Raw genomic sequence first — 22,527 nt, 5'->3', positions numbered from 1 at the left:
GTTGGATCCCAGGTAGATTGCATCACAAAGGCCAGAGAGCATCACTGCCTGGCCATTCCTGCCTGGAGGGGAGGGAGCCCCAGTGAGAGTGAGGAGAAACTTCCCCAGGAGCAGCCTTTTCAAAGATTCCAAGACTTGGAGGCCCCCTTCACCCTTTCCTGCTGAGTGGGCGGAGCCTGGAGGACCCGGAGCTGCTGTGTGTACAACCCAGGGAGTGTCCTGCCCTCCTCCCCCTCCTGCTCCCCGCCGCGGGGGTTCTTTCCAGAGAGTAAATAGTATTTGCTTTTCCATTTTGTACAAAATGTCCCTGCTTTCCCCTCTTCTACAGAGCCAGAAGTGAAAAAGAAATCCTCATTCAAAAATGAGAGAAGAGAAGAGCTCGCCAGCCTGATTCCCAGAACCATTTCTTACTGCGCCCCACGCTGCATCAGACCCATGTGTTATTTTTGAGTGGCGGGAATAATAGGGCTTACACCTAATCAAGGAAAAGAATTCCAAACAAAAGCTTGGGTGGGGTTTCCTGGGCAGGAGTACGATATTGTAATAAATGGGAAGCAGTTCAGCAGTCCAATCTCTGGTCTGATTACACAAATTATAGCAGGGGCCCTGTTTTCAAAGGAATTTAACACACCCCACGGAGGCCCCTCCTCAGCGGGTGTGTCCACATTTCCTCAATGCTCTCCTTAATAGTTAATGCTTTCACCAGAGGTGCCCAGAGCCTCCTTTGGAATAATTAGGATGCCTTCATTAGGGTCTCTGCCACGGGACCATTTTACAGGTGAGTTCGCCTTATGTTAAAGTCCTTTAGGGAGTCCTGTGGCTAAATTCTCCACTCTTCTCCCGCATTGCTGAACACAAAGTACATACTGGGCTCTGACATTCCAGGAACAATTGCCAACATTTCCAGGCACTAATGAGCCAGGCACTTGATACGGGGTAGAGGAAAATGTTGGGATAAAAAGGTCTTTTCTTGCAAAAGCAGGTACCATTTTGTGTCACCGTGTCTAGAGGTCTGCTGCTGTCCTCAGCCTTCAGATCATCACTCTTGACCCATCTTCAGGAATAGTCCTGACCCCCTGGGCTCAGCCTTTGTGAACCTCTTGAGACTTCCCTCAAGTGTGAGGTTCCAGTTCCTTCAGGAACTCTGTGCTCCTTGTTCTCCTTGGTGGCCCTTCCCCCTTTTCTGTTGCTTCTCAATCTTCAGAATGAAACACTCTTTGCCTTGACAAAGCTCCCCTGACGTGTGCCTCCTGTCCTGAACCCCAGGCTGTTAGGTGCCCCAGAGCAGTCTGGGTTTCCTTTCATAGCTCTCACCACCTTTAGATGAAGGCTCTACTGCTTTCTCCTTTTTAATTTACAGGGCCCTAGAGGCTAAGGACTGTGTCTTACTCCTCCTCAAACTCTTGATACGTGGCGCCTGGTAGGTACACCTGGATGGCTAGAAGTTGTCTTCTCTGAAACTGATTATGTGTTCTAATTTCATTTTTATCTAGAGCCAGTATAGGCTCTGTGTCAGGTAACTATGTGGCTATTACAGGCTTGTCTGCTTAGCGTCTTAAACTGTTTTCCTCTAAACCGTTTGGGTTTGCTCTTACCCGTGTGTCTTGCAGCCTGACCTGGTTAATGGTTAACTTCATGCTGGGAGCAGAGTAATTCTCCTGCAAGGCCCGGCTGGGATGGTGGCCTGACTCTGGGTCTGGGTTGTCGTTCTCCTTTTTGCCTTTGGGGTTCGTTAGGGTCACAGCAGACGGTGACCTGCACTTAACGCAGGTGGTGGTCCCTGCCCCTGTGTGCCACCCTGACGGCACCCTCGTGCCACTTCTCGGAGGACGTGTTGCCTGGTTAGCATGGTTCCTCTCGTGCGTTAGCCACGCTTCTTGTTGTCCATGCAGAGTCCGTTCCACCTGGCCTCCTGTGGGAAGCCTTCCGTGGTTCCTTCAGGGTCCCCCACCAGTGTTCTGACCACTGTCCCCCTGGGGGAACACTTTGGGTGGACACCCCCTTGTGCATCCCATTTTATTGCATTCATTTGTTTGTCGGTCTCCCCTCGTGCATCATGGGGCGACTCGTTCTACAGCGGAGCCCTGCCCTTACGCGTGTCTCCATTGCCCAGTGCCTAGCTTAGTGCCACACGTGTAATTCCTACTTGGTGAGCCAGTCAATGAGTCCCTGAGGGGCTTCTAATTAAAAACAGAACAAAGAGCGTGTGTCTCCTCAGTCGTGGTGGTTTAACTTTTAAAATGAGTGCACGTGTCCCAACATCGTCCAAGGTTGGGGCTAGAAACAGCATGTGTCCTATTTTACAGACGAGGAATGGAGACTAAGAGGCTCAGAAACTGTAGCCATAGGTCTTGTATGAGGCAAGACTTGTATGAGGACAGACTTGGTCCTTCAGGAGCCTTGTCTGGGGTTTTCCGTGTATAACGTGAATCTCTGTAAACACGGTGAGAGTCGTATAGTGGGAGGGCTCGGCCCAGGTTTCTGGTTTCCACGTGGGTTGAGAGGCTGGTCTCACAGGTAACAGGAGGGACCCTCAGAATCTTCCCTGGGAAGGGCTGAGTTGCCCTTTTCCCACAGGTGGTGGTCATGCTCATGTCAATCTAGAAACTACCAAGATTATAGACAGGGATAAGGAAGTTCTGCAAACACTTTACCGTATAAGCATTTACCACGTAAAACGTTTACCGTGCTCTTAGTTATGTCTTCACAACGTTAGCAACAGCAGCCATATCAGGTAAACAGTGAACACTTACACCTGGGAGTTTATGTGTGTCGCCTCCCCTTCCCTCACAAGGACCTGAAGAGGTGGCCGTGGTCGTCATTCTCATTTTACAAATGAAAATGAGGCTTAAATCTATGAAGTAACACACGACTCCCCGGGCAGAAAACAGCAGGGCTCTCTGACTGCAAAGCCCGGGACTTGGCAACGCTCTGCTGGGGACCAAAAGCGAGTTGGCCTGTCCTCTGCAGTGGGTTGTAAACTTCTTGTGGGTAGGAAATACAGGTTGCTGTTCTTTGAAAGCTGGCCAATACCGAGGCACATAGCAGACGTTCCACTGCTTGCAGATTTGAGCTACGAGGCGGTTTTAGTGTGGACTGATTCATTATGTGAGATAACCCTAGACCCACACAAATGGAACATTGAAATGGGCTGCCTGGGAAAACCAGGGTAATCGAAATAAGTTCAAGTTCATTCAGATTAACACGTGGCACTGTAAGGAATTTAAGGGTCCAACTGCTGCCAGACAGTGCCCCACCCCCCAAGCCATCCATCAGAAGCACTTAATTAAGAAGTGGTATGTTAATTGTTGCTCTTAAATATCCATTAGCATAGATCCCCTAAAAACTCTCTATTGGGCAATAATGTCAACCTTGTGTCACAGATCGTATTTCAAAAAGCTCTTTTAGGCACATCATCTGTCACCTAGCGCAATTGATTATGTAAGTGCTCTTATGTTTTCAAATGTTGCCTAGAATTCTCTAAATTAGGTAACTTTCCATTCTAAACTAATGAAATCTTTGGTATACCAAATGAATGTTGTTAATGCTTCTCCAATTGTCTGTGAACTTTGTTCGCCCAGGCCAGTCAGGGGAAAGTTCATGCCCTGAGTGTGAACTGGGACATTACGCAGCACGCAGGTCTGTGGGGTTTCAGCACTCAGTGACAGCCGCTCTGGAATTGCTGTCACCGTCTAACAAGTGCACACGCACGTGTTAGCAGATCCCATACGCACCTCTACTCCTTAGGGCTATGTGCACAGGCAACAAAGGGAGATCTAGAAGCATCTCTGAGAACAGAGATGTATCAATGGGAGGCATGCATTATCTTACATGCCATGACAAAATTAACGTGCTCAGGGAAAACCACCCAGGAGTAGAATTTGTAAGAAAACCTGTAAGGTGTGAAATCCAGGAGGGGTTCCAAGACGGCACGTAGAAGGGGAGCATGCCCCAGTGCATGTAGAAGCATTGAGGGGGCTGGAGTGGAGGGTGGTGGGCGGATGCTGGGAACAGGAAGGAATTAAGTGTGGCCGGAAGGGCGAGTGCATGGGTGATGGGGAAGTACCCATAGAAGCAGAGGGAAGTAAGTGCATGTTTGTGAAGAGCCTTATGTTAATCACTCTGGAAAGCTCAGCAGCCATGGAAGTAGTATTTTTAATGTGAAGTTCATTTATTCTCAACTCTGTGATGCATATTCATTATTTAAAAAAAAAAAAAAACATGAAAAAGGTAAAACGTAAAAGAGAAAGAAAAGCCCTTAGCCCCACCACTCAAGAATGTATTTTGACTAACTTCCTGTCCTGTTTTCCCTGATGGGATTGGTTGGTTTGTTTATTCCTTGGGTTCATGTAATTGTGATCATGCCAGAAGTTTTTCTTTGCTCTACTCACTATGGAGTAAGAAGTTTCTCAAGTTCTCTTAAGCAGCATTTTTCTGGCCATAATAACCAGTCGAGAAAATAAAACACCATTAACTTATCACCTTTTTTTGGATCATTAAGTTGTTTCCAAGTTCTTCCTAGCATAAAGAATGAATATTTAGCATCTTGATCTATGAAAGCATTTTTGCATCTAAGAGTATTCTGTGAAGACCGGTCTCTGCCACTGATTATTGGTTCAAGAGACTTGGCATTTTAAAGATGTTTGAGACACGTTATTCAAAAGAAGCCCCTTAAAGGTAGCACCTGCAGACAAGGTGGTAAACCTTTGTGTCCCAGAGATTCAGTAGGACTGTGGGTGGGGAGGGGGAGGATTTGGATGGAGAAGAAAGAGGTAGGATCAGAGTGGTTAGCAGATAATACCTCCCCTGGGGTGATAGTTTTTCTGACAAAGGGTGGCAAGACCTTGCTTGAATGCTGTTGGCCTTTATAGGGGATCATCAAGTCTGAGAAGAGTCTGAGCTGGTTTGTAGCTGCAGATGACCTGTTTGGTTTAAGACCTCTGGAACTCCCTCTTCTTTTGTCCCCTATGGTTCTTCGATGTAACTGCTCAAATGTCACTGCTGTCTATTGAATTGAGGTCTTCGAGCGACGGCAGGGGCACTTTTATACACCTAGTTAGCGTCTAACTCCATAAGGTATAGGGGCCAAGGGAAAGGGGGCCGGGCAGTGACTGAGGCTGGGGTGACGTACAGGGCTTTTGCTATAGTGGGGCTGAAGCAGGGCAGGCCTGGTAGGGCTGGGTGGTGGTAGGCAGTGTGTTGGAGGGGAACAGCAGACCTGATGGCCTGTAGGGAAGCAGAGTAGTATGTGGGCACAGGGTTGAAGACACAGGCCCCGAAGGTGGCTCTTGGTTGTGGTACTGGCTTTTCCACTGACTGGCCACGTAACCTGGGGCAAACTACCCAAGTCACAGTTATGCCTCAGTTTCCTCAGGAGCCATACCAATCAGGGCATGCCTCCTCTTAGGTGCTACCCTAAGCAAGTGTTTTTAGGCCCATCCGTGTAAGAGGTGGCAATTTAAAGAAAGGGCAGAGAATGATGGAATAAAAACTCCGACTAAGCAGTTACTTCTTAACGTTTTTGAAAGTATAGAATGTGTGGCCCATGGGAAATCCTCAGTACATGTAGCAAAAATGGTTGACAACAGAGAGCCCACAGGGTGTTGGGGTTGTTCTGAGAGACCCTTGGGGAAGAGTTGTTGCTTTGGGTGATGTTCCGCCCTAGGACAGACAACACTCTCTACACCCTGCCCCAGAGCTAGTTCTCTGGAAAAGATCCTTGGCCTTAAAGGCTGAATACCTGTCCCCAGGTCTCTTCCTCAGTGATTCAGGGATGTGGGAAGGAGCCCCTGGAGGGGTGTCTTTGACCTGGCCATTTTGAGATACTGGGGTGGGACAGCTGCCTTCACAAGTTACCACAATCTGGGTAGCTTATGTGTGCGGAGGGTACTTTTTCCTTTACCCTTGTGAGTTGTTACCTGATACTGCCTATAATAAAAGATGAAAAAGAGAAAAACAGAAGTTTTAACCTGTATACCTCGTGTATACATGGGAGTTATACGTGGGGTAAAAATGAGTAACCCCTAAGAGTTAGCTTAGAATTCAGGCTTAAGCATATTAATAAGGAAAACGGAGGGGGATGTAGGCCTCTTAGGAAAGACTAAATGATTTTTAGGGAAGATGAATGGGCCCTTTGAAGGATAGATACATGGCATCCTGTGTTACAGTTTGGTTGTGGGGTTGACTTCTAGTCTCCTCTCCTGAATGAGTCCGTCTTCCCTGGTTGATACAACTCCTGGGGAGGGGATTTACACAATTGAATTTCTTTAGGATTTTTTTTTTTTTTTTTTGTAGATAAGGGAAGGTGACAGAAAACCTCCCCTTGAATTTACTGTTTTGCACTTGCCTACAGCTCGAGTGTACCAGAGCAGCATAATTTGGGGTGGCATATTTTGCTATGTTTTATTCACAACAGCAGAAGCTTAATTTCCCATTGCTCCAGGGATCAGAAGTGCAAAACCGGGGCATTGTCAGAGCCATGCTCTCTCTAAAGGCTCTAGTGGAGAATCATTCCTGACCTCTGCCAACTTCTCGTGGCCACCTCACTCCAAACATACACCTGTCTTCATATGGACTTACCTTCTCCTTGTCTTCTGGCTCTTAGTAGGGCACTTCTCTTTGGATTTAAGACCTACTCAGGTAATCCAGGATGATCTCTTCTCGGTATCTTCAATATCAGAAGGTAAATCTGCAACCTTTCCCAAGTCTGGTCATGTGCACAGGTTTCAGGGATTAAGACATGACCGTATCTTTTTTGGGGGCTGCTATTGGCCTGACCTTTCTACAGGTCTATTGTCTCCACTCCTTTCAAGAAGAAGCCAGGAGATGAGAAAGTTTCCTCCAGAGGCAGAAACATTAGCCCAGGCATTTGGAAACCAGGATTGCCAGCTCAGACACACTGTGGTGCCCAGACTCTCTTGAATGGGTAACATCTGGAGTTACCATGTGAGGCTGGTAGAGTCTCCAGTCAGAAATCCTTGGGTCTCATGTAAGCAGGTGAACTTGGTGATGGTTTTTATAGCTACAGCTGAATTTTTGTGGTAAAGGGAAAGGGCTGTGAAATGGCTCTTGGCATGTGAGAAGTCTGGTAATTGTGAGCGTTAAGTGCAGCTGAATTTCTGATACCGGAATTCCTTATGTAAACACACCACTTATGTAAATACAAACAGTAGAATTCAAATGAGAAGCTATTACTGGTCATTGTGGAGGTCAGTCATGGCTTACATTTCAGAGTTAACAATCAAGCTAAAGATACTCCCTCTTAGCTTTAAAGCTACAGTTGATAGAATAATAATAACGTGTGAATTGGTTTTCCTTTCTGCTTTCTTCAGGTCAAAGTACTGTTAAATTCTTTTTTTTTTTTTTTAATTTTTATTTTTGAAGGAGAGACAGAGGGGCAGTGGGGGAGGGGCAGAGAGAGAAGGAGACACAGAATCAGAAGCAGGCTCCAGGCTCTGAGCTGTCAGCACAGAACTCAACACGGGGCTTGAACCCACGAACCACAAGATGATGACCTGAGCCAAAGTCGGACGCTTAACCGAGCCATCTAGGTGCCCTTGTTTGTATGTTTTTTGAGAGAGACAGAGTGTGAATTGGGGAGGGGCAGAGAGAGAAGGAGACACAGAATCCGAAGCAGGCTCCGGGCTCTGAGCCGTCAGCATAAGTGACTGAGCCACCCGGGCGCCCTAAGTGCTGTTAAGTTCTTTGGTGATACTTGTTCTCTTTCTTCCTTCTTCCCAGTCTTCCTTCTTCCTGTGATCTCCCCATTCTCTTTCCTCTTCTGAAGACTCCAGTGCTAGTGAAAATGTTAACAGGATTGCCCTGTTGATGGGAAGTTGTTTCCAAAGTGATTTCAAAGTGGTTAGGTGGTTTTTACAGATTGGTCTTCTTGGACCACACTCCCCCTTTGCCTCTCCTGGGGAAGGGTGCCAGACTGTTCCTTGGCTCTTGTCCAAGTGTGTCAACAGCCAGTTGGTTTCTAGTTCACCAAGAGCAGAATAATCTTGGGTAAACATGGCCGTTGGAAAAAAGCAAATATTGGTCTTGGCAGTTGTAGTCTCTCAAGTGTTTGGCCCCTTGTGTTAGCAGACAAAAGAGAGTTAAACTGGAGAATATGGTATCAGATATCACATCTGGTTAAAGAATATTGGTAGAAATCTTTAAAGGACTTCTCAAAGACCGTGTCAATTCTTTTTCTCTCCTTGTCTGTCTCTGTGTCTTTTTCTTTGTCCCCTCCCCTCCCTCTCTGAAAAAGTTTGAATATCTTTTAACACTTAATTCTACTTGCCTAAGTCAGGTCTTGTCAACTTTAACTTCCTGACATTGTTTTTAGGCCAGATGATTCTTTATATGGGGCTCTTTAGTACGTTGGAGCATGTTGAACAGTGTCCTTGGTCTCTAACCATCAGAGGCCAGTAGCATCCCTCCCTGCTTGTGACAACCAAAAATTTTCCAAACGATGCTAGCATTTCCCCAGGGCAAAATCACTCAGGGCTGAGAACCACTGGTTTAAGACCATGTTCTCCAGAGTGGTAGTACGTAAGATGCCCTGAGTTTGGTGATAGAACGGTGTGTGTGTGGGGGGGGGGGGGGGGTGGTGGTCGTGGTGGTGGTTGGGTCTGTTGACTGTTAATTCCTGAGATTGACCTTTCAACCCAGCTGTCCTCTATGTGGTCATGATGTGGGTCTCACAGAAGTGAGATAAACATTATGTGCTATTAACTTTTAGGGCAGGAATTACCTAGTTTCCCCCCTGGATTATTGCCATATTGCTGGTGGTTTCAAAATGGGGATACCAGTCACAGTGATAGTGCTTGAGAGATGGGCCCTATAGTTGGCACCTTTCCATTGCTTGATTTCTCAACTGGGCAACAAAGCCTGACAGGAGTCTCTTGCCCATCATGCCTGTGAATCAGTCAAACTTAGCTCACGGCTTCAGAGGGGAAGGTGCCAAATTTTGATGTCACGGTGACACACTGCTGGGGCAGATGTTGTCCCCGGACCTTGTCAAGCGTGACTGCCTGTACTTGAAGCCAGGCAGTCTTGCTTCTTTGGAAAACTTGAAATACTCTACTCCTATGGAACTGTTAAAGGAACTGCCTTGAAAGCATTCTCATCATACTTTCAGCGTTCGGAGTTCATTGCAGAAATGTCATCATACTAACACAATTAGTTAAAAACAATGCTGCCTCCATGTTGTTTTTTAATAGGAAATTGCAAACATCTGCAGAAGGAGGAAGACCAGTGCAAGCCCCCATCACCCAGCTCCCATGGCTCATACACGATCCATTTTGTTTCATCAAGAACAAAAGAGGAAGGAGTTTTCCCCTCGCTGGCTTATTTTGAGATAAATCCTCAACATGGCAGTTCATCCGTGTGTGTGCATGTGTATATAGTTCAATGTGCAACTCTAAAAGGTTGAAGTTCTTTTCCTAAATGTAATTACCATGCCTAAAAACATATGAACCAGTATGAAACCTAAAAATATTTAATACTAAATATTTCATCTGGTTGGTGAGTCTCTTAGGTCTTTTAGTCTACTCTGTACTCTCCATTTAATCACCACGTTCCAGGGCGGGACAGGTACCGGACTGCCTTTCGTTCTCTCTGTGTCTCATGTATTGATGTATGGAGATGCCGTACCTGTAGCCTGGCACTGTGAAGGAATACAAGTCAGGTTCCTCCTTCTGGGTTCTCTGGCTGGACCCGAGGCACAGCCTCTTTCTCGAAGGAAATGGTGCCTTCTGTTGCCTGGAAGTTCGGTCCCACATGCATGCCCTAAGGTGGGCTGCTGACAGCGACCTCTGACCCCCAAAATCCGTTTTATCCACTCTATGCTGGACTGTTCATGCCAAGTCTATGTGGTACCAGCCAGAGGTCTGGAAGTACCTGAAAATTGAGTATCTGATGACTGCGCATTCTACTGGGGACAAAAGTGCGCCCAGCATGCTGCTTCCCAATGCTTTCATTCCAGGCTATTTTCGCGGCCCCCTGCCTCTGCTGCCCTGGCGGGCCACCCAACTCCCCGCTGCCACCTCGCGCTTGCCCTCCTCGTGTGTCCTACCCCTCCTCCTGCTGCACCTTTCTCCATCTTCGCCCAGGGACTGTTCCTTAGCCATGTGCCTCTCTCACGTCCAGCCCTGACCTAACCAGGAAGCTGCTGTGTGCACTCCCCAGGCTCTTCATTTTCCCTCAAAGCTATTAGTTATTCTCTGTGAGATTCCACTGTACATCAGACATTCTTCTCCCACCAGCCCTTTGGCTCAGGTTCACAGGGCCTCCCTAGGGATGGGTGTCAGGCCAGTTACACTTGGGATGTCTTTCTTGGATATCTCCTTCTGGAAGCATCGGAAAGCTTGAGGCTCCAAGGCGTCCATGCTGAGCCCAGCTGTGGGGAGGCACAGGGTTCCATGCCTTGGTGCTGGACAGATTTACTTTCTGGGACAGCAAAGAGTTTAGCCCACCCCCACGAGGGCAAAATCACAGCCGTGGAAAAGAATCCTACAGCTGAGGAAAGATGTCCCCAAATACCCAAGGTGGTGTGCACCTGTCCGTGAACCCTTTAACCACCCAGCTCCTAAACTGAGCTTTGGCCTGCTGTTGAGGCCTTACCTTCCGGTGTTCATTGTCACACCCTGAATGAGGTGTGGTTTGTCTAGAAATTGTGCCCCTTGATCTTCTCACCCTGATGACACCCTGTTGACCTGTCTCTCACCTGATCTTTGACCTCACTGAAACCTCCCTATCTCAACTCCTCCTTGTTTTCCCACTCTGCCTGTCTCCCTGCTTTCACTTGGTCCTTTAGTAGACCTCTTCTGAGGGACTCCAGCTCCCTGATGCCCTCGCCCTGAGCCGGGAAGAATGAAGGTTCCATGGCCACATTTGGGGACCCATCTGAAACTGGTAATCACACACATGATAACCACGGCCTCTGCTCAGCTCTCTTCCCATGTGGTGCCCTTAGTGGGGCCCCTGGGCCACACATGCTCTGGTTCTTCCAGGAAGTATGCAGATTTGTCACCTTGCTTTAAATCCCTTTATGCTGCCCCTTCCTCAGCACCCCCCCCCCTTTTTTTTTCAATAGGGTATGCTCCTCCCATCTGTCCTGGAAAATACAGGTCCCTGAGATGCCAACTGTCCAGCTTCCCTCCTCTGTTGCTGCCATTGTCCAGGTTGGGGGAAGTGCTCTTGGTTGGGAACATCTTCCCCTGTCCACCTCCTGGAACGTCCCCTTTCTCCAGGAATCCCCCCTCCTCTTCTGGGCTGTGGTTTCTTCTTCCCTTCGGTCTCCAGCTTGCTGGAATTTGCAAGTCTTCTCACAAAACCCACTCTCCCTTCACCCTGAGAGGTCTTTGTTGTTAGCGCTCTGTCCACATGAGGACCCTGAGGCTTTGAGGAAGTAGCTGGCTAGATTCCCGAACCACTGGTGAGCGCCAGCCGCTGCCTGACTCCCTGCTTGGGTCCTCCAGCCTTGGGTGAGAGGGACTAGAGAGGGACACAGCCTTGTCAGGATCCCCTCTGTTGGCTGCAGCTGGGGCTAAGAAGCCAGTGTTGAGACCAAATATAACTGAAGTGACTGCGGGCATGAGAGTCATTTCACACTTGAGCTGCTTGGCCTCCTGATACTTTGGGGGCCATCTGTCTTCTGGGCTTCATAGTGACTTCTTCAGGGGCTGCCTCTCCATTTTTCTGTTCCTCAGTGCTTACTGATTGGCTCCTTACTTAGAAATGTTTAGCTTTTAACCTCAATTTGGCTTTTAAAAAACACTTGAATTTCCATCTGTGGGTAATGAACACTTGACATTTGTGCTTAGTTGATGTGTAATCATTCCGCATATGAACTTGAGTTTGTATATGTTATTTCTGAAGTCAGGACCCATCACCACTGAATTATAGCACAATGTGGTTTGTAATGCATAGCATTATATGTGTGTGTGTGTGTGTGTGTGTATGTGAAGAAGAAATAGGGCGTCGTAATGGTAAATGTACAAATATGACCGTGTTACAAATCCCCATCCTTAACTGTGTCATGGAAATGTTCTGTTTCACTGAATGTCTCCTAAGTGGTAGTTTTTCTCCCTTTTCCCCATGTGTTTGTTACCTTATCCCCTACTCTTACACATGTAGAATGAGGTGACTAGAAAATTGGGAATTCTGATGAGTTGGTTTAGTGTTTCTGAAAGGAAGGATTAGTTACTCAATTTATAGTTGTTGTTTTGGGCTGGGCTACTTCAGTAAAACTCAATAAAAATGAAATATTTGGAAAAACCTATGAAATATAAGCACTTTTTATTACATTCAGCCAACATAAATTGTTAAATTGCTATAAAAGTTTCCAAATGTTTACTCTTCATTTCTGTACTTACTACAGACCAGCCCCACACTGGTGGTGGGCAGACCACCCTTTGGGTACCACTGGGCTAGATAATGGAAGTTTTACTTAGTTCATCTATTTCCATGGAGTCATGGAAAAAAGAAGAGAGATCCAACTTACTCTGATCTCTGCTGACCACAAGGAAAACATAGTGGGAAACACCCTAAAGACCACTGTCCGTCAGGTCAGGAGGTCAGGTCAGAGGTCAGGCATGATGTTTGACTTTTCCTTTAAAAAAAAAAAATCAGTGTTCAATCTTTGGTTCAATCAGATGTTTATGATTGCATGCCCTGGAAACCAATAGAAAGCAGGTGAGTGGCTTTCCTCCTGGTTTATGGAGAATGCCAGTACATCTCCACCCCGCCTTAGAGTAGATATGTGGGTTTGTATATTTTGTCAGCTGCATAGAGTGAAAATCTAATACCCAGGGTAATAACAGCCAGGAGAAATGTTACCATATTCTGATTATGAGATAAAAAATAGGGACTTGGAATTGCTTTTTAAATGTTTTGATTCTCAGGCTGAAGGGGTCTCTAGGATGATTGTGTGGTATTTTATGCTCAAGGTAGCTGTAATGGTCTTACTGGAACACTTAAATATTCAGATCTTCATGGGAATTCACAGGAACTGTTAGGGGAAATATACAAGATAATTAAAAATAAGTCCAAGTGAATTAAGTTTAGTTTTAGGGTTGTATGCAAATAACCCTAGTTATGCTGGGTTAACATGAAACATATTTGTGATGTCGTGAAAAGGACTTAGAAACCAGAGAAGCACTGTACTAGAAGGGAGACTTAAAATTTTCAACTCTTGAATAGCCACATTTTTAAAAGGTGAAATTAAATTTAATATTTAATCCAGTACATTGGAAGTGTTAACATTTCAAGATATATAAAGCTTATTAATGAAGTATTTTACTTACTTGTGCTAAGTCTTCAAAATCTATGGAGTTGGCATTCATGGCATGCAGCAATAGGCATTAGGTACATTTCAACCGCTCTCCAGCTGTGTGTGGCCACTAGGTATGATAGGGGCAGTACAGATACAGAGAATCAAAGTCCATGGTGAGGCAGATGACTTGGACAATGCCCTGAATAGTTTTCTATTTGAATTACAAATTGGTCCAAAAGAATTTTTAAAGGATTTCGGTTGCCTTGTAGGGGACATCGTGGGACCCTTGGGGGAGTCATCCCATCCCCAGAGGCCTCTGGCCACCTGCATCAGTGACTTTTAGCATGGCAATTCTATAGGTTATCTTGCCCAAGGGTGGAGGCAGAGCATGAGATTTCTCACTGATTCCGTAAGAACAGAGACAAGAGACTCAAGCAGGATTCTACTTTGTATTTCTTCTTATTTTGAGAGATTGGGGAAGAAAAAGAATGGAAGGATTTTTTGTTTTTTGTTTTTTAAGTATAAGGGTAATATGGAAGAAACTGGTTTCTAGAGAAGACTTTGCTACTAGAATATGTATTAATCCTTTTTCACAAAGAATTAAGTAAAGACTAAGTTACTCTGGTTAGCCAAGCCGGTGCCAGGAGTGACAGCAAAACATGCAAGTAGAAAGTCCTAGTTGTGCCCCAGCAGATGATTTGGGAGCCTCAGAGCCCTCACATCCTGGTTTCCTCCTTGGGAGCAGAGATCTTTGGGCAGAGAGGGGCTGGGTGTCCTGCCCACAGTCACCCAGTCACCTCCCGCACTGCTAGGAATCCTAACTCGGGCCTGCTGAATCTGTATTAGGTCATCTGTGTGCAACAGGGAACGAGGTGGCCGTAACTTTGATAGGCATAGGTTTTAATTTTCATTTTTTCCAGGTGACAACAGCTTTATTCATTTTCTGCTTAAAAATACTAGTTTTAGAAAACCATTAAATTGAAATGGTATGATATTTGGTATTTGCTTCAAAAGAATGTCCAGTGAGGGGGCGATTGACACAGGACGGAAAGGGTCTGGGTGAGATGAGTGCCCGGCTGGGAGTTGGTAGCTGTGGAATCAGAGTGATGGATACTTAGGGATTCATTATAATGTTCTCGTTATTTCATGGGTGATTGAACTTTTTAGCAGGGAGTTTTAAGTATTTATATGGTACATGAAGTGGTAAAGAAAAGTCCTGAAATTCTATCACTCAAAAATAACGGCCTTTAATTTGAAGACATATTTTAAAACCATATAGGATAATTCTGAGTGGTAAAAATGCCCTGAAGGGTAAAGGAAAGGTGTGATTTCTCATTTTCCATTTATTTATTTATTTATTTATTTATTTATTTATTAAAAATTTTTTTTCAATGTTTATTTTTGAGAGCGAGCAAGCAAGTGCAGGGGAGGTCCAGAGAGAGACAGAGAGAGAGAGAGAGAGAGAGAGAATGAGAGAATCCAAAGCAGGCTCCAGGCTCTGAACTGTCATCACAGAGCCTGAGTTGGAGCTGTAGCTCATGGGCCACAAGATCATGATCTGAGCCGAAGTCAGACACTTAACCAACTGAGGCATCTATGTGCCCCTGTTTATTTTTTTGAGAGAGGCCGAGTGCGAGCTGCAGAGGGGCAGAGAGAGAGGAAGACACAGAATCCGAAGCAGGGTCCAGGCTCTGAGCTGTCAGCACAGAACCTGACACTGGGCTCAAACTCACAGACTGCAATATCATGACCTGAGCCTAAGTCGAATGCCTAACCAACTGAGCCACCCAGGCACCCCTGAAAGATTTTATTTTTAAGTAATCTCTGCACCCAATGTGGGGCTTGAACTTAAAACTCTGAGGTCAAGAGTCACATGCTTCTTGGACTGAGACAGCCAGGTGCCCTTTGAGTGTTAATTCTTGTTCTTAGAGATATTATGCCAGTTAGAGAGCCAGGAGGTCACACATGGGAAGGAGAAGAAAGTCAGTTGATTGCAGGCATGTTTACCCCAGCCTTTGGCCCATGTGGTCCTTGGGTTGGCTTATGAGGGAGGCTCTTCTCTCTGCTTTTCGAATGGGAATGAAGTGAGGCCCAGGAGACCCACACTGCCCTTCTTCACTCAGCATGAGTGTAAAGGAACCAAGATGCCTCTGGCCCTGGGTGATCCAGCACCAGGCTCTGCACTGAGCTCTGGAGTATACTTTACTTTTCATAGTCCTAGAATCTTACAGAACCTGTATTAGACTGACTAGAAAATGATATAGTGAATTGCCAAATTACACAGAGAAATCTGTGAGATCCCTGGAAATTGAGAGTACAGCAAGAGTAGGGGCATCTCCAGGGGGAAGCAAGACCCTTTGGAATGACAGATCTGGGACAGGAAGGAGACATGGCTAAGGAGAATTAGTTTTGGATATGTTCTGAGAAGAGAAGGGAGTTTAAATGACAAAACGATTTGCTTGGGGAAGCGGGGGGTGGGGGGGGTGTTTTGGTTTTGAACGAAATGTACCGTAACGAGTATATGAAGAATCATTGGCTAGATGAAAAAAGATAAGAGGGATTTAGTTGAAAAATACATCAGGTGACAATTTATGAAGACCCAAGTGCACATAGTAAGAGAGGTTAGGGCAGCAAAATTGCTTTTGAAAGATGAAGTTTGAGGGATACAATAGCTACTAATCAGAGCCAAGTGATGATAGATTCTTATTTATAAAAAAATAAGTGTCCCTGATTTTCACATTGTGTATACCTGAGTAGCTAATTTGTTCTTGATTAGCTAAACCGTCCTTCCAAATGACCCTATGTTCTTATTTGTGATCCTTTATGTTGCCTGGAGGCTGATGAAATTTCACAGTGCACCTTGATTCCTGCTGTTGCTTTTATGTTGTATGTTGGCTCACAGCACCCAAAACATCCGGGCTTTGAGAGCTGGAAGAATGGGCCGTTTTGCTTGTTCATGGGAGTTGAGCCTGTCCTCCTTCTGGCTGTAACCTTGGGATATTCTCTTACAGTTGATGGGTTTTCACTGTTGAGGAAAACCAGATGGCTTACCTCTGGAGGAAGTCACATTTTCCCTTTGTGTCCTTTAGTTGAGTTGTTCTACTACAGAGGCAGTTCTTAAGGTGCTAATAGGGAGTAATCGCCCTCAAATTACAGGTTGAGGTGGCACTGGGAATAACAGTAGGGAGGATACCACCTCTTGGGGCCTATTCTTGCAGGTTCCAACACTGCATGGGCAGCCATGTTCAACCTCACTACTCCTGATACCTACAAGTGATGTATAGGTGGACGCCAGATTCTCTATCACTGTTGCGAAGAATGTTATTAAGGTCCAACCCCCCCTTGTCTAACCCCAGATCTGTCCCTGGGCTCTTGCCACCAGTGGTGAGGACCCCTGTAGGGTTTTCCCTGGCTTTGGTGCCTGGTAGAAGGGGGGCAAGGGGGCATATGGAGAACCAGTATCTCACTTTCCTTTGTTTAAAAAAATTTTTTTTTAATTTTAATGTCTTTTTTCATGGACTTTATTTTTTAGAGCACTAAGTTCACAGCAAGATTGAGCAGAAAGGATGCGGAATTTCCATATCCCCACTCTCCACACACATACGCAGCCTCTCCAACTACCAGCATTCCTCACCAGTACGTTTGTTAGAATCAATGAACCTACGCTGCCACATCATAATCACCCCAAATCCATACTTCACATTAGGGTTCATTGTTGCACAGTGAACACGTGCTGTACGTTCTGTGAGCTCTGACAAATGCATAATGCCATGTACCCACTATTCTGGTATCGTACGGCATAGTTTCACTGCCCTACAAAGTCTGTGCTCGGCCTGCTCATCCCTCCCTCTCCCCAGTCTCTAGCAACCACTGATCTTTTTGCTGTTTCCATAGTTTCACCTTTTCTGGAGTGTCTGGTGGTTGGAATTACATAGGACGAAGTCTTTTCACATTAGCTTTCCACTCAGTAATATGCGTTTAAGATTCTTGCAAGTCTTTTTCGTGGCTTGATCGCTCATTTCTTTTTAGTGCTAATGAATATTCCCCTGGATTGGTTGTACCTTCTTGGCGTCTTCACTACAGCTTTTCACCCCACCTTTCTAAGAAATGCTTAGATAGTTGATGCTAACATTTGCCTATTCTTGTATATCTGGGTCCACTGTTGGTCTTCTGTGTTGGGTTGTGCTTCCTCCCAGCATCCAAGGTGGAGTGAGTGAGAAAACAGATTTGCTTTAGGGGTTAGGGATGGGATGATAACTTGTAGAGGGGTATCTTTTCGTCCCATTCTCTGATCTCTAAACCTCATAAAGCCTTTGTTTGCTTTCGGGATGGGAAAGAAGGAATGAGTACTCAACTATGTAGTTCCCTGATTGACACCAGGTCAAACAGCAGAGAAGCTTACTGAAAGGTCTGTGGCAGAAGGCTAAGTTAACAGCCAATCCCTAGGACTAAGAATGGAAAAGGGGGCTTTAACTGGGACCTTGACTTTGAGGTACAGGGTTGGAGAGCGATCATAGAACAAGGCAGCCCCCTTTTTTTTTTCTGTGCAGGTATGTCCGCACACATACACACATGCGCGCACAGGCATATACACGCTCATACCCCTGACCCCATCCTGACTCCGTTGCTGTACTCCAGCCTCTTGAAGCCCCTTACTGTAGTGTCTTACAGTTAATTTTTTTTTCAGTGCCTTAGAGTTACTAATCATACAAGATACATTTGTTAATTCAGATATTTCAGTACTTTGTGTTAGGAACTGTGCTCCAGCTGAGGCAAGGACTAGGGGGGAAGCCACAATTATTGCCTCTAAGAGCTCACAGTCTAGTGGGGAATATATACACTAAAATAGATGATTGCAACATAGTATGGGAAGTGCAGAGAGAGATGTGGTTGATGAAGTCTCCCCAGAGTAGGTGGAACTTGCTGGGCAACCGGATGAGTAGGAGGGTGGGGAGGCCATTTTAAGCATGGAGACTGGAGGTCAAAGGCCACCGCAGTGGAAGCAGCTCAGAGGGTGCAGGGTTCGAGAAGGAGCCCTGACTGCCAGGACAGTTGAGGTGGGAAGGGAGGAAGCAGGCCCTGGCGGTCCCTCTAGCCTGGGAGCTGAAGACACAACTCACATGCTTCTCGCAGTCTTGGATTCTGGGGGTTTACTCTGGGGGTGGGGAAGAGCTGGCATGCAGGGGCCACCGGGAAGGACTGCTGCAATAGAATGGGAACATACTCCAGCCAAGACTGGAAACTGCCAACAGGAACATCCTGGCCACGAACTGCTTGGTAGCAAAAATGGGAGTAGGGAAGGGTCTAATCAATTTAATTTTTGGAAAGACCAAGGGGGAACTAGAGCAGTATTTCCCTGTTCTTCTCTGTTTCTTAAAGAAAAACACAGTTGTTAGAAATTTTTCTAAAATGCCTTCCCCGGGGCCACCTAGGTGGCTCGGTCAGTTATGTTGTCCGACTCTTGACTTGGGCACCGGTCACAATCTTGCAGTTTGAGTTCCAGGCCCGTGTTGGGCTCCACAGTGCTGCTGACAATGCAGAGCCTGCATGGGATTCTCTCTCTCCCTCTGGCTCTCTGCTCCTCCCCCGCTTGCACTCTCTTTCTCAAAATAAATAAATAGCGCAATTTTGTCATAGTGAATTGAGTTTGGCAAAAACATTGAAGTTTTGATTTGTTCACTTGAAGGTAGTGTAACATCTCAGGGTTATGTTAAAGGTTACATTCAGAATCTTGAAATTAATAACATAGGATATTTCTTGATGTCTGTATCCCATGCTCACTTGGTTTTTTTCAGCAAATTGGTGATGAAAGCTTTTTGGTGTGTGGTTGCAGACTTCTAAAAGATGAATGTGTTTGTTCTTCCTTTCCCCAAGGGAGACTCTCTTCATAGCTCTGATTAATTGGAAGTCCTAGTCATTTGAATGTTAGTTAATTGGGCTCATATTGAAAATAATTGCCTGTAACAATATACTGAATGTGGTAGTCAAGAGACAAAAATTTCCTTCTAACCCAAAAGTCATAAGGAAAAATACATGTACAGTGCATGTTTTGGCCAGTGAATAGTGAGTTAATGATACACTTACATAAGATTGCTTACTTATTCTTTTCTTCATATAGTCCTGTATTGGTGGGGCGTCTTTGCACCCATCCTATTAAAGGGCCAGGGTATAGCCCTGAACCTAGTAGAGTCCCTGTTCCTATGAAGCCTGCATTCCAGTTGCTCATGTTACTAATTTAGTGTGATTCTCTGTGCCTTTAAAGTTTTGAAAAGAGGAACGGTGAATTATATAACAAGAAGGAATTCATGGCATCAGTCAAATTTTTCTGGTTGCGATAAACCTATAGTCTGAGTGAGGTCACTGTGTATAATTGTAGCACTTCTCTGGCCCTCATAGCGAACATGAGCTTCCCAGTCCTTTGCATTAACATTCTTTGCCCCATTAATTGATCTTTTCAGGGCATTGTGCTTAGTCATGCAATTGTGAATGTAGTAGAGCAGAGTAAGCCTTCAATAAACATTTGCATAAAAATCTCATTATAACATTTTCCAAACTGTTGTGTGAGGCCCTTGTCCCGGGACCTAGACCATGGGAGTAAGGGAATCTGTGTACAAATAAGGTTGGAGCTACTCATTCACTATGAATATTTGCACATTAAAGTGTCTAAAATGTCCTGCATTGGAGAAACTCAGGTTGTTGAAACGAGCCTTTTACACATTTATGGAGAATCTTCTTTTTTTTTTTTTTTTTTTTTTTTTTTTTGCTTATAACATCCCTGACTTCCTAGTTGGCTGGAATTCTGGTTTGAGAGGAATACAAAGAGATTGCTGGAGCTTTTTTCTTTGCCCTGCACAGAGCAAGGTAGCTTATCATTTCTCCTCTCTGGAAACCTTGGGCGTTGATGCTTTGAGCTTGTGCTTTGTTGGGTTTCTTTTGACCCCAGCACCCAGCCTCTAGCTGGGAAGTCAGCAGGGAGGGGGCCACGAAAACAGAACTGGACATTTCGCTTTGGAGTCGGATACCTTCTGACAGTGGAGCTGGACTGTAAACACGGAGCTGTACATAGACAGAAAAAGTTCTCCTGGTTTCAGAAAAAAGCAAGACAGATCCTTGGCAAGTGGTAGGTGTGTTAGGCAATGGGGAGAATTTTTGTTTTCAGAATTTGTCTTTACTCTGTCTCTTCCAGTCTGCATTTTAGGGCTCTGAAGAACTATCTGATTTATTTGCTTCTTGGATTTTGCTCCTGAGGAATTAGGAGTAAATGTGTCCAATGTTAGTGATAAATACAAGCTAAAAGTAGTACATTGGACTCCAGGATAACATGGATAACATGGGCTGCCACTCCTGCCCCCAGCCAGAAATGGGCATGTAACTTTTGACTCTCCCCTCCCCCAAGTTGCATTGATAACATAGTCAATGAGTACGTAGTTTGTATGTTGTATGTATTACAGACTCTTTACTTAAAGTAAGCTAGAGAAAATGTTAATATCCTAAGAGCAAATACACTTACAATGCTGTATCTGTAAAAAAAAAAAAAAAAAAAAAAAAATCCACACACATGTGGACCCACATAGTTCAAACCCATGTTGTTCAAGGGCCAACTGTATACTCTTCTTATCAGCTCAATTTAGATTTTCTCTGCTTTGCTTGGTGTTATGTTCTAAATAATGTTGGGCAGCAAAAACATTGAAGATATGTTGATATGGGCCCCTCTCCTGATTTTTATGCTCATATTGATGGTGTTAGGACAAAGCTTGAATGTGTTATTACACTATTCCGTCTTTGATTGATTGATTGATTGATTGATTTTAAATGTTTATTTTTGACAGACAGAGCATGAGCGGGGGAGGGGCAGAGAGGGAGGGAGACACAGAATCAGAAGCAGGCTCCTGGCCCTGAGCTGTCTGCACAGAGCCCAATGCGGGGTTCGAACTCACAAACCGCGAGATATGACCTAAGCTGAAGTCGGACACTCAACCGACTGAGCCACCCAGGCGCTCCACACTATTCCTTGTCTTTTAATGAAATGTTAGGACAGAGGTGTTGTTAGCCGCTTCGGATCTGTACCATGTCATGAGATGTCAGCCACATGCCTTGTGAAGGCCCTTTGTGGCTTGAGACGTCCTTGCCTCCTCAGATCCTCTTCACCTTGGCCCCACATTCTTGTGCAAATGCTGCCAAGTAAAATGTGGAAAACAAATGTCCATCAAACCCTCATGGTGAAAAAGTACTTTGTATGGTCTCAGTCAGATTACTGAATATGTGTTTTGTTTCTTTAATGCTGTGAAGATGATAATCAGTAGTGGATGTACCATTTGGGGGCACTTTGCTTTAGGCACTGAGTTAAGAACTGTATCTATACATTCTCAGTAGCAAATGGCCCGGGATACAAAAGCAGTTAAGTCCAGCCCTAAAGTGCCGAGGGTGGTGACAAGTCCATAGTGTTTGCTATCTTTTGGTCACCTCTACCTACGCCTGTCTCAAATTACTCAGAAAAGGTACCGCGTGGTACTCAAATTACTCAAAAAAGGGAGCTGCCAAATGATGTATCCGATGATGTCCCAAAGAAGTCCATTTTAAGGCAGAGTTCTTTAATGTGCTTCTGGTACCTCTAAAATTAGTTTCTATTCATTTGTAAAGGTCTTATCCATGTTAAAGAGGAAGCGCTTTTGATAGGTAAGTGTCATGCATAGATATATACTATTCCAAAGTTCTTTTAGGGACCTTACTTCCTATGAGTAGGCACTAAACAATGAGTTTCTGCTCAAGGCTGCTCCCACCAAACTGAGCTCAAGTAAGACCATGTTAGACTCTTGAGCATTGTTGGTTGCTTTACATACACTATCTTCTTTAATCCTCAAAACAGCTCTTGTGATGGGCATTATTACAGAGGAAGAAACTGAAGCACACAGAGGCCACATCGAGGCCAAATGACTAGTAAGTGATCCAGGGTCAGTCTATACTTTGCACCACCCTGCTGTTGTCTCCCCTAAGTGTATTGTGTTGTGTCTCAATCCTGCCTGATGTGTCTCAGCCTCAGATGTGGACTTGCTTGGCTCCCTGTCCACCTGCCCCCAACCATCCATTTAGAAAGATGCCCTTCTACCGGGGAGGGGTGAGAAGAGAGAGGCTGGTGCATGGCCCTGTGTGTTTGTCTGACTTAGGCCCTGGAGACACACATACTTGGTTAGGTCTCATGATTACTCATTACTGAAATTGGATAGTGGTTCTTGTCCTTTGTCTACTTTCTAGGGACTTTTTTT

At 45.3% G+C, this 22,527-nt stretch overlaps 1 protein-coding gene across 4 annotated transcripts in view; it reads left to right on the top strand.

Moving 5' to 3' along the window:
* The window catches only part of TLN2 (talin 2), a 456,802-nt gene that overhangs the window by 152,946 nt on the left and 281,329 nt on the right, over window positions 1–22,527 (top strand). Inside the window, exons 1-2 of one of the 4 annotated variants that reach the window (XM_047863105.1) lie at window positions 700–778; window positions 1,361–1,420. The exons of the other annotated variants lie outside the window; for them this stretch is intronic. The gene's annotated coding sequence lies outside the window, so the exon portion shown is untranslated. Of the gene's footprint in view, window positions 1–699; window positions 779–1,360; window positions 1,421–22,527 lie in introns of those variants that run through there. 4 annotated transcript variants of the gene reach the window in all.

The sequence above is a fragment of the Prionailurus viverrinus genome, chromosome B3 (assembly GCF_022837055.1).
Source record: "Prionailurus viverrinus isolate Anna chromosome B3, UM_Priviv_1.0, whole genome shotgun sequence".
Lineage (NCBI taxonomy): Eukaryota > Metazoa > Chordata > Mammalia > Carnivora > Felidae > Prionailurus > Prionailurus viverrinus.
Note: the sequence above shows the minus strand (reverse complement) of the source record. Positions and strands in the feature narration are given on the sequence as shown.